At 37.3% G+C, this 16,968-nt stretch overlaps 1 long non-coding RNA gene across 1 annotated transcript in view; it reads right to left on the bottom strand.

Moving 5' to 3' along the window:
* The window catches only part of LOC147371441 (uncharacterized), a 44,989-nt gene that overhangs the window by 26,848 nt on the left and 1,173 nt on the right, over positions 1–16,968 (bottom strand). The gene's annotated exons all lie outside the window — the stretch shown is intronic.

Raw genomic sequence — 16,968 nt, 5'->3', positions numbered from 1 at the left:
TTGATGATGCTGTTAAAGTGCATCACTCAATAAATCAGCAAATTTGGAAAACTTGCCAGTGGCCACAGGACTGAGTTAAGTTTTCATTTCAATCCTAAAGAAGGGCAATGACAAAGAATGTTTAAGCTACCATACAATTGAGCTCATTTCACATGCTAGCAAGGTTATGCTCAAAATCCTTCAAGCTAGGCTTCAGCAGTACATGAACCAAGAACTTCCAGATGTACAAGCTGGGTTTAGAAAAAAGCCAGAGGAACCAGAGACCAAATTACCAACATTTGTTGGATCACAGAGAAAGCAAGCGAATTCCAGAAAAACATCCATTTCTGCTTCATTGACTAGGCTAAAGCCTTTGACTGTGTGGATAACAATAAACTGTGGAAAATTCTTAAAGAGATGGAGATACCAGACCACCTTACCTGTCTTCTGAGAAACCTGTATGCAGGTCAAGAAGCAACAGTTAGAAGCAGACATGGAACAACTGAGGGTTCAAAATTGGGAAAAGAGTATAACAAGGCTGTATATTGTTACCTTGGTTATTTAACTTCTATACAGAGTACATCATATGAAATACCAGGCTGGATGAATCACAAATTGGAATCAAGACTGCCAGGAGAAATATTAACAACCTCAGATATGCAGATAATACCACTCTAATGGCAGAAAGTGAAGAAGAACTAAAGAGCCTCTTGATGAGGGTGAAAAGGAGAGTGAAAAGGCTGGCTTGAAACTCAACATTTAAAAAACTAAGATCATGGCATCTGGTCCCATCACTTCATGAAAAATAGATGGAGAAAAAGTGGAAACAGTGGCAGATTTTTATTTTCCTGGGCTCTAAAATCACTATGGGTGGTGACTGTAGCCATGAAATTAAAAGATGCTTGCTCCTTGGAAGAAAAGCTATAACAAACCTAGACAGCATATTAAAAAGCAAAGACATGACTTTGCTGACAAAGGTCTGTCTAGTCAAAGCTATGGTTTCTCCAGTAGTCCTGTCTGGATGTGAGAGTCGGACCATAAAGAAGGCTGAGCACTTAAGAATTAATTGATGCACTCAAATTGTGCTGCCAGAGAAGACTCTTGAGAGTCCCTTGGATTGCAAGGAGATCAACCAGTTAACCCTGAATATTCACTGCAGTCGAAGCTCTAATACTTTGGCCACCTGATGTGGGAAAGACCCTGATGCTAGGAAAGACTGAGGGCAGGAGGAGAAGAGGGAACAGAGGATAAGATGGTTGGATGGTATCACTGACTCAATGGACATGAATTTGAGCAAACTCTGGGAGATAGTGGAGGACAGAGAGGTCTGGTGTGCTGCAGTCCATTGGGTTGCAAAGACTCAGATACGACTTAGTGACTGAACAATAGCAGAGCAGATCTGAAGACTTTGAATTCAGTTTTGCAAATGTCAAGTTTTGTTATCTATTCAATCTTTCCACTAGGATGTTGAATTCAGATAGATATATAGGGTTAGAAGTTAACAGGAGAAGTCTGGGTTGGAAAATATGGGAATTGTCTTCATTTAGTTGACATTTCCCTGGAGAAGGGAAAGGCTACTAACTCCAGTATTATGGCCTGGAGAATTCCATGGACTATACAGAATTCCATGGGTCACAAAGAGTCAGACACGACTGAGCAACTTTCACTTTCATAGGTGACATTTAACACCACAAGCACAGATGGAATCACCAAGTGAGAAAGAGGTAAAGACCAACGAATGGTGCTCTCCAATGTAAAAGGTGGGGAAAGGAGAAGGATTCAGCACAGGAGCCTAAAAAGGAACAACCAGTGAGGGAGGAGAAAAACTAGGAGTGTGTGGAATTCTTGGGAGGCAAAAAGAAGATAGTATTTCTAGGAAGAAGAAGTGATCAATTGTACTGATGGCCCTAATGATGAAAATTAACTGACCACTGTATTTAACAGTGTGGAAGCTGCTGTTATCAGAAGCTCAACAAAGAGTTGCTTCTATGGAATGACGGAGATGAGAGCCTGATTGGGATGAGTTTAAAAGATAATGGGAAGAAAGGATCTTTGCTACTAAGAGAACAGAGGAATGGTTAGTGAAGAGATGGTATTTTTAAAATGGGAGAAATAATGGCATGTTTCTATGGTATTAGCAATAATCCATCAAAGAAGAAAATTGATCATGTAGAAGAAAGGGAAAGGATTACAGTGTACTTGAATAGAGTGGATATGCAATCTCATTCACAAACCAAGACACAGAAAAGTGATGTATTCATGATTATATAACCAATAAATGATAAGAGCCTGGATATGAACCCAAGCCCCATAGTCAACATTCTCTAACACACCATGATGGAGGAGGCCTATGTCACCTACTATAGTATGCTTGGCAAATGGTCATCAACCTTTGCCTAATAACATTATTTCAGAGCATATGATTTCATAAGTAGTTAATTTCAACATATTGCATGTTTAATGTGTGTCAGTCACTAGGTTGATGGGGAATGAGGAAAGAATATAAAGGTGAATGACACACTTTCTCTAAGGAAATTTACAATCTGGTGAACCTTAAACAATAACCAAGACAAGACAAAATAAATTAGTGTATTGATGGACAGTTCTAATGATGACAGTATTCCCTTATACTGAGGCACATTCTACCTCTAGGCAATGTCTCCCAATTTGCTTCTAAGTCTGCCCTCTCCAGCAATGACAATATCTATTCTTTAGGGTATGTAGATGAATCACAAGTTCTGTCTCACTGGTAGAAAATTATTCCAACTGGATCTGGGGATAAACAATAGATCATAAGCCTAAAAGCATATACTTTAAGGTAAAAGTAATGAAACCACCAACGTGAACCTATTTTATATCTTTATTTCAACCCCATCTTTTGTAGAATGAAAGACAATTCACACTTAAGGTATTAAGCTCAACAGTGGAACTATTACAGGGCTTCACCATATGGAGATAGCTTATATTACAGAAAATACTCAAACTTCTTCAATTCTCTCAACATACACATTAAATATTTCAGAAGAATAACGCTTTCTGAGTATGAAAACATGAGTTTAATCCCTTAGCAAAATACCTTATATGTGTATGTGTGTGATTTCTTCAGGTTATTATAATAACCTTGTCGATTCTTTTTATTAAAACAGGTATAAACTCCTCATTTAGAAGTCCTATGGGCTTACAGAGAACAAAATTCTGTGGTCTTTAAGTATCTTTTTCTTTCTATCTAATAACTAAGAACATTTGCATGAAAAAAGGCATCGTCTTCTATCTAGGGTATTCTTTTTTTTAGCCACAAGGCTTGTGGGATCATAGTTGACTGACTAGGGGTTGAACCTGTGCCTTCAGCAGTGAAACAATGGAGTCCTAACCACTGGACCTCCAAGGAATTCCTTACTTAGGGTGTTCTTTTATAAGAAACCAAATCATCAGTGTACTGCATATGCAACAACTGTGATGATAACTAGAGAAGAGTTAATATTTTGATGAAGAAAAACATTAGGAGCAGGCAGATATAAGAAACCAAGATCTATTCCCTTGGCCTGGAATTCCCATATGCACTCCTCCTAGCAAACACCTATTCAGTCTTTTAAGAGCCTCTACAAATGTCAACTTGTAAAATCCTCCCCTCCTCATCCTTATCCCCACTTTGTACTCTCTTTGCTGTACTCTCACAGAATTTTTGTAAACAACTCTATTGTGAAACTACATTGAATTTACTGTCTCCAATTTACTTCCTTTAATTTATGTGTATTCCAAGTCTGTGAGCTTCTTGAGGGAAGAGGGTTACTGTATCTTTTCTTTGTGTTCCCAGTGTACCACATAGTGTCTGGAACCTGGAAGGTATTCAATAAATGCTGATGGAGTGAAGCGATGATGAATGAGTCAGTGAATGAACGAAACGAATGGAAAAGCAAAAACAGAACTAAAGGTTAGGGGAAAATGAACAATGAGTTTTGATAACTAAGAGGTTCACTAATTTAGTCATACCCCCTTCATTTTACATACCGGGAAACTTAAACTTGTATTAGTTAAATGACTTGTCTACACTAGTCACTGTCTATAGCAAGGCTACGGAGCAACAGGAGTTTGAACCTCAACAAAGCCCCTGACCTTTTTTCATTATTATAACACTGACCACATTGTATTGTCAGTCTTCCCTATCACATCTAGTTCCTTGAAGACAGTAATGATGTTTTATCTATCTCTAATCTATCCTTTGATTATAATGACGAAGCTAATATTGCTCATGGTGCCATAGAAATAACCTCAAAATTAGACATGTGGACTTGCAATCCCCTTTAAGATGACTTGTCTAATTTCCAGACATTCAAAGACATCTGAGTGTGCTTTAGTGAAATAGCTATTGATTTTGAGCTTCAGAATCAAATGCAGTTCAGTTCAGTTCAGTCATTCAGTCATGTCCGACTCCTTGTGACCCCATGGACTGCAGCACACCAGGCCTCCCTGTCCATCAGCAACTCCCAGAGATTACTCAAACCCATCTTCATGGAGGCAGTGATGCCATCCAACCTTCTTATCCCCTTCTCCTCCTGCTTTCAATCTTTCCCAGAATCAGGGTCTTTTCAAATGAGTCAGGTATTCACATCAGGTGGCCAAAGTATTGGAGTTTCAGCTTCAACAACAGTCCTTCCAATGAATATTCAGGAGTGATCTCCTTTAGGATGGACTGGTTGGATCTCCTTGCAGTCCAAGGGACTCTCAGGAGTCTTCTCCAACACCACAATTCAAAAGCATCAATTCTTTGGCGCTCAGCTTTCTTTATAGTCTAACTCTCACATCCATAGATGACCACTGGAAAAACCATAGCCTTGACTAGATGGACCTTTGTTGGCAAAGTAATGTCCCTGCTTTTTAATATGTTGTCTAGATTGATCTAGATTGATAACTTTCCAAGGAGTAAGCGTCTTTTAATTTCATGGCTGCAGTCACCATGTGCAGAGATTTTGGAGCCCCACAAAATAAAGTCAGCCACTGTTTCCCCATCTATTTGCCATGAAGTGATGGGACTGGATGCCATGATCTTAGTTTTCTGAACGCTGGGCTTTAAACCAACTTTTTCACTCTCCTCTTTCACTTTCATCAAGAGGCTCTTTAGTTCTTCTTCGCTTTCGGGCAGTGTCATCTGCATGTTTGAGGTTATTGATATTTCCCCCAGTAATTTTGATTCCAGCTTGTGCTTCCTCCAGCCCAGCATTTCTCATGATATACTGCTTATTTAACATATAAGTTAAATAAGCAGGGTGACAATATACAGCCTTGACGTACTCTTTTTCCTACTTGTAACCAGTCTGTTGTTCCATGTCCAGTTCTAACTGTTGCTTTCTGACCTGCATACAGATTTCTCAAAAGGCAGGTCAGGTGGTCTGGTATTGCCATCTCTTTCAGAATTTTCCACAGTTTGTTGTGATCCACATAGTCAAAGGCTTTGGCATGGTCAATAAAGCAGAATTAGATGTGTTTCTGGAACTCTCTTGCTTTTCGATGATCCAATAGATGTTGGCAATTTGATCTCTGGTTCCTCTGCTTTAGTGAAATAGTGTAACAACCCTGAGCTTCAGAATCAAACACACCTAAGTTTAAATCCTAGCCCAGGTGATGCAGTGGTAAAGAACCTGCCTGCCAGTGCAGAAGATGCAAGAGTCGTGGGTTTGATCCCTGGGTCAGGAAGATCCCCTGGAGGAGAAAATGGCAACACACTCTAGTATTCTTGCCTGGAAAATTCCACGGACAAAGGAGTCTGGTGGGCTACTGTCCATGGGGTCACAAAGAATCAGATGCAACTTAGCATGCACACATGCATTAGGGGTATTATTTAAAATTTCTGAACTAAGGTGCTTCATCTGCAACCCAGATCAGAAACAGGTGGGTTTGTATGGGGGGATTCAAAGATAATTCTAAGTTATTGAAAATAAATGGTTGATTAGATTATGATTCTAAAAAATAGGAAGTAAAAGAAAAAAAGAGGAGATTGGGGACTGGGAGGAAGGGAAGGACAAAAGATATTTAAGACGTTAAAGCCTTTGCAAGTAACCACAAGTGGGCATTAAAAAGACAGGGGGAAAAATCTAAGATATTAAAAATTCTTGGTTAGATATATTTCAAAGCCACTTCTGACCCTAAACTGTACAAGACATAAAAGAGACTGGGGTGGGAGTAGAGGATATGGAGAAAACAGTTCATTCAGTGAGGCCCTAAAGGGCAGAAACAGGATCACAGAATAAATGTTATAAGTAAATTTTGATTTGCCCCAAGAAAGAATTTTAAAATAGCAAGAGGACCTGGTTATGGAGTCACTAAGTCTGAGAGGCAATAGCTTTGCTTTGGAATCCCGGAAGCTTAAGTATCCCACTGTATGACTTTAGACCAGTCATTTTACCCCCAACTTAGCTGTCTCATCTGCAAAATTCAGACCAAAGGTTTTATCCTTTCTGTTTGGATGCTGGTGCTTATTAAGACACTTCCTACATCCCTGAATATATCAGAAGAAACTGATTTGTGACCATCAATGCATTTCCCAACCAAATGTAGATAAGTAAATGAGGATATAACTCACATCAGGAAGAGGAGGTAAACTTTGTGTATGAATCATCTGATCCTCATACTCACCGTTTTAATGAGTAACATAGAGAACACATGCATTTCTGTTTCTGCTTTGAGACCTCTTGTATCCGTTTTTCTGTTTACTCTTTCAAAGGTCATAAGTTTACCTCTGGGTGAATACATTATGGTAGAAGAGCTTTTATAAATTATAATATAATGACTTTTAAATTGATTTGGACACCTTGAAATGTATGTGAAATTAGCTTGGCAAGGCAGCCATCTAACAGAAGATAAGCTGCAGGTTAAATTCTCTAAACTGTGTTTTCTGATTGTATCTATACAAATTCTGTCTGGACATGGAAACTGTAAGTATCAATTCACTATGAAATAACAAATCTAAGAAAAGACACTAAATCTTAAACATAAGTTTCCCACAGTTTAGATAATATTTTTCTTAAGAGAGTAGGGCACACTGCTAAAATTCTATTCAGAAAATGTGAATAGATTAAAAATGAGTTTGATAAATACAGTAAAATACAAGAAAATAAGATGTCTTGTGGTCTGTATAACATTTGAGAATGTGTTCTGAAGAAAAATTGTTGTCCCTTTGATGTAACTTTGAAGAACTGAGCTAAGGGATAGGGGTATAACTTTGAAACTGAAAGAACCACTGTGCTAAATCAGAGGAAAATAAATCATAATTTAACATTTTTCAATTAAAAAAAATCTGTTCAGAGGTTCCAAAACACTATTCTGTTTGGTATAGGCAATCAGATTTAAATTCATCTTTTTTTCACAAGTTGAGAGGGGAAAAAGTTTTAGTAACTATTACTCAAATCATCTCTTTGGTATGTATAAGGTACACAATAAAGAGAAATGGCTGGTCATAAGAAGACTTGTTTTCTAATCTTAGGGCAAGTTGCTGTGTGGCTTCAGATAAGTCCCTTATTACCTTAATTTCTTCAGCTATATACTTCTTAGTATGAAGGAGAAGGTAAATGAAAATCCTTTGAGAGGTATAAATTGTTCTGCAGTGAAGATTATTAATGCATAATTCTTTTCCTCATTCTATTAATGTTGAAATGTCCTTAATATATCTTTCGGATAACTCATAATTCTTTCTTCCCTCCACCAGATTTGTTAATTAAATGATGGAAGGCATTTTGGTAAGATAGGTAAAAGATTTAGTGAAAAAACCTGCTAAAGAAATAAAGCCAAATGCCTCTGAAAAATGTAAGGGTACATTAAATGAAAAAAGCAAAGATCTACATTTAATGTGTTCATAAGACAGATACTGTGTCTTTGTTTTATTTTTCAAATTTGTCAGTTAAAAACAAAAGTAGTGGTGTAATATACTCAAGAGGTTTAACGTTACATTAATCAGAGCTGACAACCATGAAAACTATTTATTGTTGTATTTGAACCACTAATTTCAGATGAAATCTAAAACACTCAAGCTCCAATTGTTAGCACTGACATGCCAACAAAAACCTTAAGGAAATCTTTTGTAGCTAGATCACACTGTTGTTATGCACTCACTTGAGAAAACAAAATATGTATGTAACTAAATCCTACCGTATGTCTACAGTGGTTTCGATAAACAGACCCAGTCAAAAGTTGAGTAAATTATACTATAAAGGTTAATTTAAAATCTATGTTGTCATTCACTGACTTCTGATAACTATACTTTTCGATTTAGTGTATGTAGTTAGAGCACTGTCTAGCCTAAATGAATCTGAGGTTCCATTTCTATTTCTACAGGAGTCAGTTAACTCGAAAAAGAAGAAAAAAATGGACTAAGATAAATTGCGTATGGACAACTTGGGCAAAAAAACTACTTGAAAAGCCATCTTCGCAAATGAAGTACAGTAATGCTCCAAACTATAGATAAATAGGAAAAGAAATGAATAAGTTACTTAATCTAAATATAGAAACAGGGCATGCAGTGATCCAGTTAGGAAAAGGCTTTCTTCTCTATTGCTAAACCTAATACTTCCCAGAGCAGATCTTGTTCTGTTGTGTGAATTTGAGCAAGTTGATTAAATTCTGAGCTTATTTCCTCAGCTGTAAAATGAGGATAATAACTGATCTCCATAGGAAAGTTATGAGAATTACAGTAAACAGGGACTATAAACTACATTTTTGGGAGTGAGCACACTGTGTAGGGCTTAGAGACTAGAAGCAGAAATATGTGGTACACATCAAACGCACATAATGTTATAAGCAAAATTCCCTCAGTAAAAAATAAATCTAAAATTTTAAAGGAGAGAAAAATAGTGAATATAAGCTAACTACTAAGTAAAAGCAGCAGTAGCAGGAATAGCAGCAGCAAACTGTTCTCACTCTGTCCTGATGCCTGCATAGGTCTTCAGAATAAAAACTAAGAGTGCATTACCAAGCAAAGGGTGATCAACTTTAGCCAGTGGTGAAGGAATATCATTGGCTTTTGAATTTGACAAAAAATACCCTGTTTTAAGGGAACATTTTCAAAGCAGAAAGGTGGGAAGCCTGATCATAAGTGGCTAACAAAAACAAATAAAAATGGAGATGGCAGGATTGAGAAAAATATGACTGAGACTGTCTTGCTCCATGGGTTCTAACTCACAAACACGAAAAATGTTCCATTAGTGCTTGACAATATATAAAGCTATTACGATTTCTACAGAGCTCTTTGGTGATGAATTAAAAATTGGTAAGTAAAGTGGGCATGGGAAGGTGAGCCATATCTCTAAGTAGATATGGAGAATGAATTTTTAGTGATTGTAATTAAATGTAGTCTCATGTGAACTAGATTATTTCTATGCCATTGAGATCTACTGATAAAAGCTTCTCATTGATGATGTAAAGGAGAAGAGAAACAAAGTGGCTGAGACAAGAAGCAATAGGACAGGCAATTTCTTTCAAGCTGTAAAAAACTGCACGTTTTAAGGCAGATGGTAAAGACCAAGGGAAAGGGAAGAGAACTCAAGATACAGAACAAGAAAAGCTTAGCAACAAAGTACCTCACATATTGGGGCTTCCCAGGTGGCTCAGTGGTGAAAAAAAAAATCCACCTGCCATTGCAGGAGAGTCAGGGTTCGATCCATGGGTCGAGAAGATCCCCTGGAATAGCAAATGGAAACCTGCAACCCACTCCAGTATTCTTGCCTGAAGTTTCCACTGACAGAGGAGCCTGGCAGGCTTCAGTCCATGTAACCGCAAAGAGCTAGACATGACTGAACACACACAAACATCCCCCTCACATATTAGGATAAGATTCAATAATATTAGCACCTAACATCTGTTGGGAACTATTATCATTTAAAAACTGTTATATTTATCATTTAAAAATTGTCATTTTTAAATTATCATTTAAAATGATATCTATTATTTAAAAATGATATCTATTATCATTTAAAAATTGTTATAAAACAATTTACATCTGATTTTTATTGACGTCAATATAAATTATAAATTAAGTAGAAACATTATTTATCCTCCTTTCAGACTTATAATCTACCTTGAATTCATGTAGATTCATAGCTTACAAAAGCTTTCACATAATCCTCCCAAAACAAAGTGAATGTGCCATCAGTTTTGTAATTCTTATTTTCAGGTAGAGAGATTGAAGGCATGAAGGTTAAATGACTTGCAAAGGAGGTTTTTTTAAAAATTTTTCTTAAGTATAAAGTTGATATGAAGAGTTATTTTTCCTAGAGAATTTTTGGGGTTTGGGTAGGTTTTTAAGGGGTTGGACTTCATGACTAGCACTTAGTCTTCCACAAAAAGTTTTGCATGCGTTCAGATTCCCTCTTTCTGTTTCCCCAAGACCTGGGTCTTGATGCTGCTCCACTTTTGATCAGGCCTCCCAGAGGCCCTCCCAGAGTCAACATAATATCCATGCACAGTTCTCATTTTCCCTCCTTATTCCCCAAATTTAACAACTTATTTCTCATTATTTTCAGAGCAATCTTAACTTCTCTAATTCATTAAGTTACAATAATATATCAGAACTAGTAACAGTTTAACAAATTACTTCCTCCCAGATTTGCATTTTAACCTGGGGCCTCTTAAACTGTTTAATAATGTGGGCATTTCTGACTCTGAGAACCAAGTCAAAGAAGCTTGGTCTTTTCTGGCATCCCATCACACCAACACAGCAAAAGCATCCTTTATAGGCCTTTTTGTAGGAATAATCCTAACCTTTATTTCATGTGCGTGCACGCGTGCTTAGTCACTCAGTCATGTCTGACTCTTGCGACCCCACAGACTGCAGCCCGCCAGGCTCCTCTGTCCATGGAATTTTCTAGGCAAAAATACTGGAGTGGGTTGCAGTTTCCTACTCCATGATCTTCCCGACCCAGGGATCAAACCGGCATCTCCTATGTTTCCTGCATTAGCAGGCAGATTCTTCACCACAGAGCCATCCGGGAAGCCCTTTATTTCATGTAGGTTATATTAAACAAAATAATATGGGGAAAATATTCACAGTAAGACTAGTTAAAATTATAATTATTTTGTACAATTTAACTTTGTGATTGGCTAAATGACCCAGGGGTTGAACCTAGGTCTCCTGTATTGCAGGCAGATTCTTTACCATCTGAGCCACCAGGGAAGCCCCATAAGTGATAATATTAAAACCAGATTTCATCTTAATTCAATAAAATGTTATGGGCGTAAGCAAGTAAGTTATATGTGTAGGTCATCCTTTAATACTATGACTATCACTGATTTTTAAAAGGCTTCCCTGGTAGCCCAGCTGGTAAAGAATCCGCCTGCAATGCAGGAGACCCTGGTTCCATTCCTGGGGTGGGAAGATCCCTTGGAAAAGGCATAAGCTATCCACTCCAGTATTCTTGGGCTTCCATGGTGGCTTAGCTGGTAAAGAATCTGCCCACAATGCAGGAGACCTGGGTTCAATCCCTGGGTTGGGAAGATTCCCTGGAGAAGGGAACAGCTACCCGATCCAGTATTATGGCCTGAAGAATTCCATGGACTGTATAGTCCATGGGGTTGCAAAGAGTCAGGCACAACTGAGCGACTTCCACTTCACTTCACTTCTGATTTTTAAGAAGAGAAGAGATAATTTCATAATGGTGAATTTATACAAATTTCCTATGATCACTCCTGAGGTATTTTAGAGTTTTCATACAAATAGACAAAAAAAGAAAACTTTATATATATTAAAAAAAAAAACCCAAAACCATTCATGTCACTTTTTTTTTTCTGATTGACTCATCTGTCATTATTTTTTCTAAAGATCAGGAGCCACATATTTAGTTTTGAAAATTAAGAAATCTGTTTCAAGTGTCATTCTGCTTAGTTCTGTAAGTACTAGTTCCAGGATCAAAGATAAAATGAAGTAGATGGGATATCCACTTCACATACAATCTCCTTGCGCCTTAAATATACTATGGAAATGTGGTTTTCTAAGACTTCATTAAGCTCTGGTTTAATATAACCTACATGAAATAAGGGGCTTCCCAGATGGCTCTGTGGTAAAGAATCTGTCTGCCAATGCAGGAAACATAGGAGATGCCGGTTTGATCCCTGGGTTGGGAAGATCATGGAGTAGGAATTGCAAAGCTCTGGTTAGCTGAGGGAAGGGAAGCTTATAGACACTGCTTACAGATGGCTGAACCAGCGGTTATTACCAAGAGGAACTCTGACCTGAAAGGAAGCAATCTTAAGATGGCAGAGAAAAGCAGGGTGATCATCCTAGCTCTTGCAGGTGAAGAACTGTTTGTTTTTTTAACTGCATACATACATCCTGAATCTACAGTTCATGGTTTCCTTTATATGATGAAGTTACCCACTGCCTTGACTGCTGTTTTCTATTCAGCTTTCTTGTTTTTAACAACCCAGGAGCAACAATGAAGGATTTCAATTTCCAAATGGTTTGGGAAGATGTAATAACACAAACAGCTATGGTTAACCACCTATGCTTTCCTTATTCTACTTTTTTTTTTTAAAAGATGTGAACCTAAAGGTATGTATAGGATATAAAGTAAAACTGAGGTACCTCAATAATCTTCCTTCAAGAACGATTACTAGTATCTTTTGGCACAGTTTACTAAAACTTTAAAAGGTAAAATGTCCACCCCTAACATTTTCCCTTTCATTTCTCTCTCACTCTCCTTTTCTAGACCCTCTTCACTTTCTGTAAGAAAGGGGGACTAAAACATTGTCTGCATGTTTCTCAGAATACTGTAATGATTTTGAAACCTCATAGTATTTATCCTCTGACTGTCACTTTAGTACAGAAGCAAAACTCAATTTAGAGGATTATAAATATGAACAAAACTCAGTTCTTGATCTCAAGGAACTTTCTAGGGTAGTAATAATCCTAAAAGAAATATTAATAAAATGATAAATACATTTACTTTTCTCTTTACACTTAAGGAAGGGTTACACATGCAAAACTTCATCTGATACTTTAAAATATCCTTGTAAGGAAGATGGGACAAATACTATTTTCCCAACATTACAGAGGAGATAGAGATAAAACATGCAACATATTTAAAGCCATAAAAATAACTAGATAAACTTATGTTGTGATTATAACTAAATAAACATGTTATAGTTATCTATGTGTTGACCTTTGAACAACACAAGTGTGAACCACACAGGTCCACTTACACACGGATTTTTATCAATAAATAAATAATATTGTACCATAGGAACTGCAGTTGGTTAAATCTGATGATGCAGAGGAACTACAGGATATGGAACACTGACTGTAAACATATACTTGGATTTCTGACTTGGAGGAGAGGTTGCCACTCCTAAACCCCATGTTTTTTCAAGGGTCAACTGTATACACACACACACACAGAGCTTATCACCCTGGAAATGTGTCTTGGCTTAAGAAAATATCTATCACACTAATCTGCTATAATGCTTAAAATTTCATTTTAGAAAGTCCATGTGTCTGCGTGTGTGCTCAGTCGCGTCCAACTCTTTGTGATCCCATGGACAGAAGCCCACTAGGCTTCTCTGTCTATGGAATTTCCCAGGCAAGAATACTGGAGTAGGTTACCATTTCCTTCTCCGGGAAATCTTCCCACCCCCCGCCATTTCCTCCTCCAGGAAGTCTTCCCAACCCAGGGGTCGAACCTGTGTCTCTTGCATCTCTTGCATTGGCAGGCAGATTCTTTACCTCTGCGCCACCTGGGAAGCCCTAGCAAGTCCATACTCTACGAGTATCTACAAGAAGTTCCATTAGAGCATAGGCCTAAATAGAGAGAAATGCAAAAAAGATCACTGGATGCTATTACAAGTGGGTCAGTTTAGTACATGGTAATTGGGTTCCTTAGAAAAATGGAAGGTTGGGAATACTTTTTGTCCTAGAACAAAATGGGAAAAGTTTGATGGGAGGAAAGACAAAAAGGTCTTGATAGGCTGAGGTAAAGCCCTGGGCACAAGCAGCCTGAGGATTTGTAAGAAACTGAATAGGGTAGAGGCAGTGAGGATGTTAAAAGAAGAACTTCTTGCTGCAAGTTACTCAAACTAGGTTTGAGTTCTTCAGTATTCTTGCCCACTTCCTCCATTTAATCCATGGTACCAGGCTCATAGGTACTCAAAAAATATTTGTCATAACTTTAATTAATAACTTTATATAACTTTAGATATGAAGATTCAGTATGTAAAACTCTGGAAATCCTTGGAAGTAGTTTCCTCAAAGTTAACAAGCTCATAAATTCATTCATGAAAGACTGGACTAGAAAATTCTACAAATCAAAGCATAAAAAGAAACTCTAATGTTTGCAAAATTTGCAGTCTATTTTGTCTTCAATTCGTTCATATCCTCTTCTCAGGATATAGAAACGTTTGTGTTGCATCCATTTCAGAAGATGTATATGGCCTCAGAATTGAGTATTAGAGTCATTAAATTTTAATCTTGTTTAGGAAACTGTCTGCTTATCTTGGGAAAAAGGCAAGTTGCCATTTTTCCCCCATATGGAGACTGTGGAGACAAGGGAAACCCCTCCACATTTTTCCCACAATTTCATATTATGCTAGAGAATTTCTGATTTTGTTAATCCATTAAACATTTTAAGAGTATTTTTGGTTAGCACTGTACTGAGTGAGGTATATGAATGGAGTCAAGTGCACAGTCCTTGCCCCTGAAGAAGTTACAATGCAGAGAGACAGAACCAGGCGTGGAACAAAAGCTGTGACTGCATAATAATATACTAGTGTGGGATGGGGGATGGGGAATCTGGAAGTCCCGTTACTAGGGAAGTGGTTTCCAAGAGGTGAGAGCTTTTAGGCAGGCTCCCAAAGAGGTTGATTTTAATGATTTGCAGGAGGGAAAGTTAAAGGGCTTTCTATTTGGGAGATAAACATCTGCCATGATTTAAATATGCGAAGAGCCTGAAGTGTGGGAGACTTAAGGAGATTGACTTCCTGGCAGTCAAAAGGCAGATTTGGGAAAGGATTTGAGAATACAACTGATAAGTTTGGGGAAGTCAGTTGATAAAGATGGGAAGGGACAGAGATTTTTGTTGTGGTTGTTATTAAAAGTTTAGATTTGATGTGGTAGGTAAACAATAAATAGAGAAACTACATGAGAAGAATGATTTTTATGATGTAACAATGAGATTGCAATAGAGAGGTCCTGATGCTCAGGAAACAAGCTAGATATACCATATTTTAGGCCTAGGTTAGTAAGACCTGAAAGAAAATGGTAGCTGAAGAAATTTCAAAGTTGAATAGATAGTAATAAGGAAAAGGCTATGTTATAAACTATCCCATTACTATTCTTTAATTATTAACCCAATTAACAATGATTTCCAGATAATTTATCTCCAGTCCCCCTCTCCCTAGTTTACACCTTTGTATCAAAGAGATTTTATTCAGGACATCCTTTTCAGTACTCTCCACCTATGCCTTACTCAGCTTGCCTTTGCTTCATCTTCTTCCCATTTTACCTCCTGCTGTTCATTTAGTCAAATCATCAAATTATTTTAGTCCTTACAAGACCTTAAAGGCATTTATGATCTCAGAAAATTCTGAAATTCTGGCTGCTAGGGACTTTAACCACATAACAACAACATAGGACTTTTTTTCAAAATTAGAATTTTTGATTACTGATGGTACTCATTCTAAGTGTTTAAAAATGATCGTTGTAAAAACAAAAATTACTTGTAATCTCGCCACCACTATTGAAATGCTGATTTATTCCTTCCAAATGTTAAATGTGAATAATTTTCACATATTTTAAAATGCAGTATATATCTTTTAATTTATTTTTAATGGGAGGATAATTGCTTTAAACTGTTGTGTTGGTTTCTATCATACACAACATGAATCAGCCATAGGTATACATATGTCCCATTCCCTCTCAGTACATCTTTGCATCTCGCTTTTAGTTTTTACTTTCATATGGTTATTTTGGAGGCTCCTAGAATTCAAGCAGTTCTACTCAGAATTTTGCTAAGACCCCTGCTACTGCTACCTCCCTATAATTCAGTCTCTACTCCCTATATCCTCTGATTATTCATAACTTTAGCTCCTTTGTGGTTCTTGCTGCCTGGCATCTATCGCTTGCCTACTCAATGCACCTTTAAACCATCATTCAATCCACCTCAGTCCCTCCTTCTCCTTGCACGGTGTTTGTGAGAGCTTCACAAGCTTCCTACAGAACTACTGCCCTTGGGTCTAGTGTCCATCCCAATCCACAAACTGCTGCAAAGAGGGAGAAGAGATCATGTCGCACCAGAAGAGAATTTATGAAGGAACCTCTTAGAGGAATGGGAATGACAGACACAGCTGTCTTGATCTATATTCCTTCATTTCTTACTTTCTGAAAATAAGATTTTTGGTGACTATATAATATTCTGTCCTGTGAATATTCCAGATGTACCTAACTGTTCCAACAATGATCAACAGTTAACATGTCTTTGATCTTCACTATTCTAAATAACAGTGAGGTGAGAAGCCTTCTAAGTTGCCTGAATCTCAGGTAAAAACTTTTTGGATTTCTGAAAGTTGAATTACTACAAAGGTGGCAATCTTGATAGAGTCTGCCAAATGAACTTTCAGAAAGGGTTTTATGACTTTAAAATAGGAGCAAGGATTTTAACTTGTTATAGTTAGCTTACTAGGAACCACAGGGAAATCTATACCATATGCTAGAAATACTTATAGGAAATATATGCTTTTAAGAGATGCTCTCACATAATGAATTCAGTGCATTTTACAAATGAAGATAATAGGGAAGATTACAAGACAGCAGTGTGTATTTTGAGTGGGAGGAATACACTAGGGGGACAGACTTGAATTGGAAAGATTATGCTTTTGAATGGAAAGATTAAGATTTAAGTATATAGAAAAAGGAATGAAAGGCATATTAAGCTATACAAATTCATTCCTTATCTTTAGCCTTTAGTGAATATTACATTTTATGCAGTTGAACCTTTATGTACATATTTGGTATCTTTC

Source organism: Bos grunniens, chromosome 5, assembly GCF_055505025.1.
Source record: "Bos grunniens cultivar Pamir isolate PY7600 chromosome 5, Bosgru_T2T1.0, whole genome shotgun sequence".
Lineage (NCBI taxonomy): Eukaryota > Metazoa > Chordata > Mammalia > Artiodactyla > Bovidae > Bos > Bos grunniens.
This window is presented reverse-complemented; position numbering and strand designations above follow the sequence as displayed.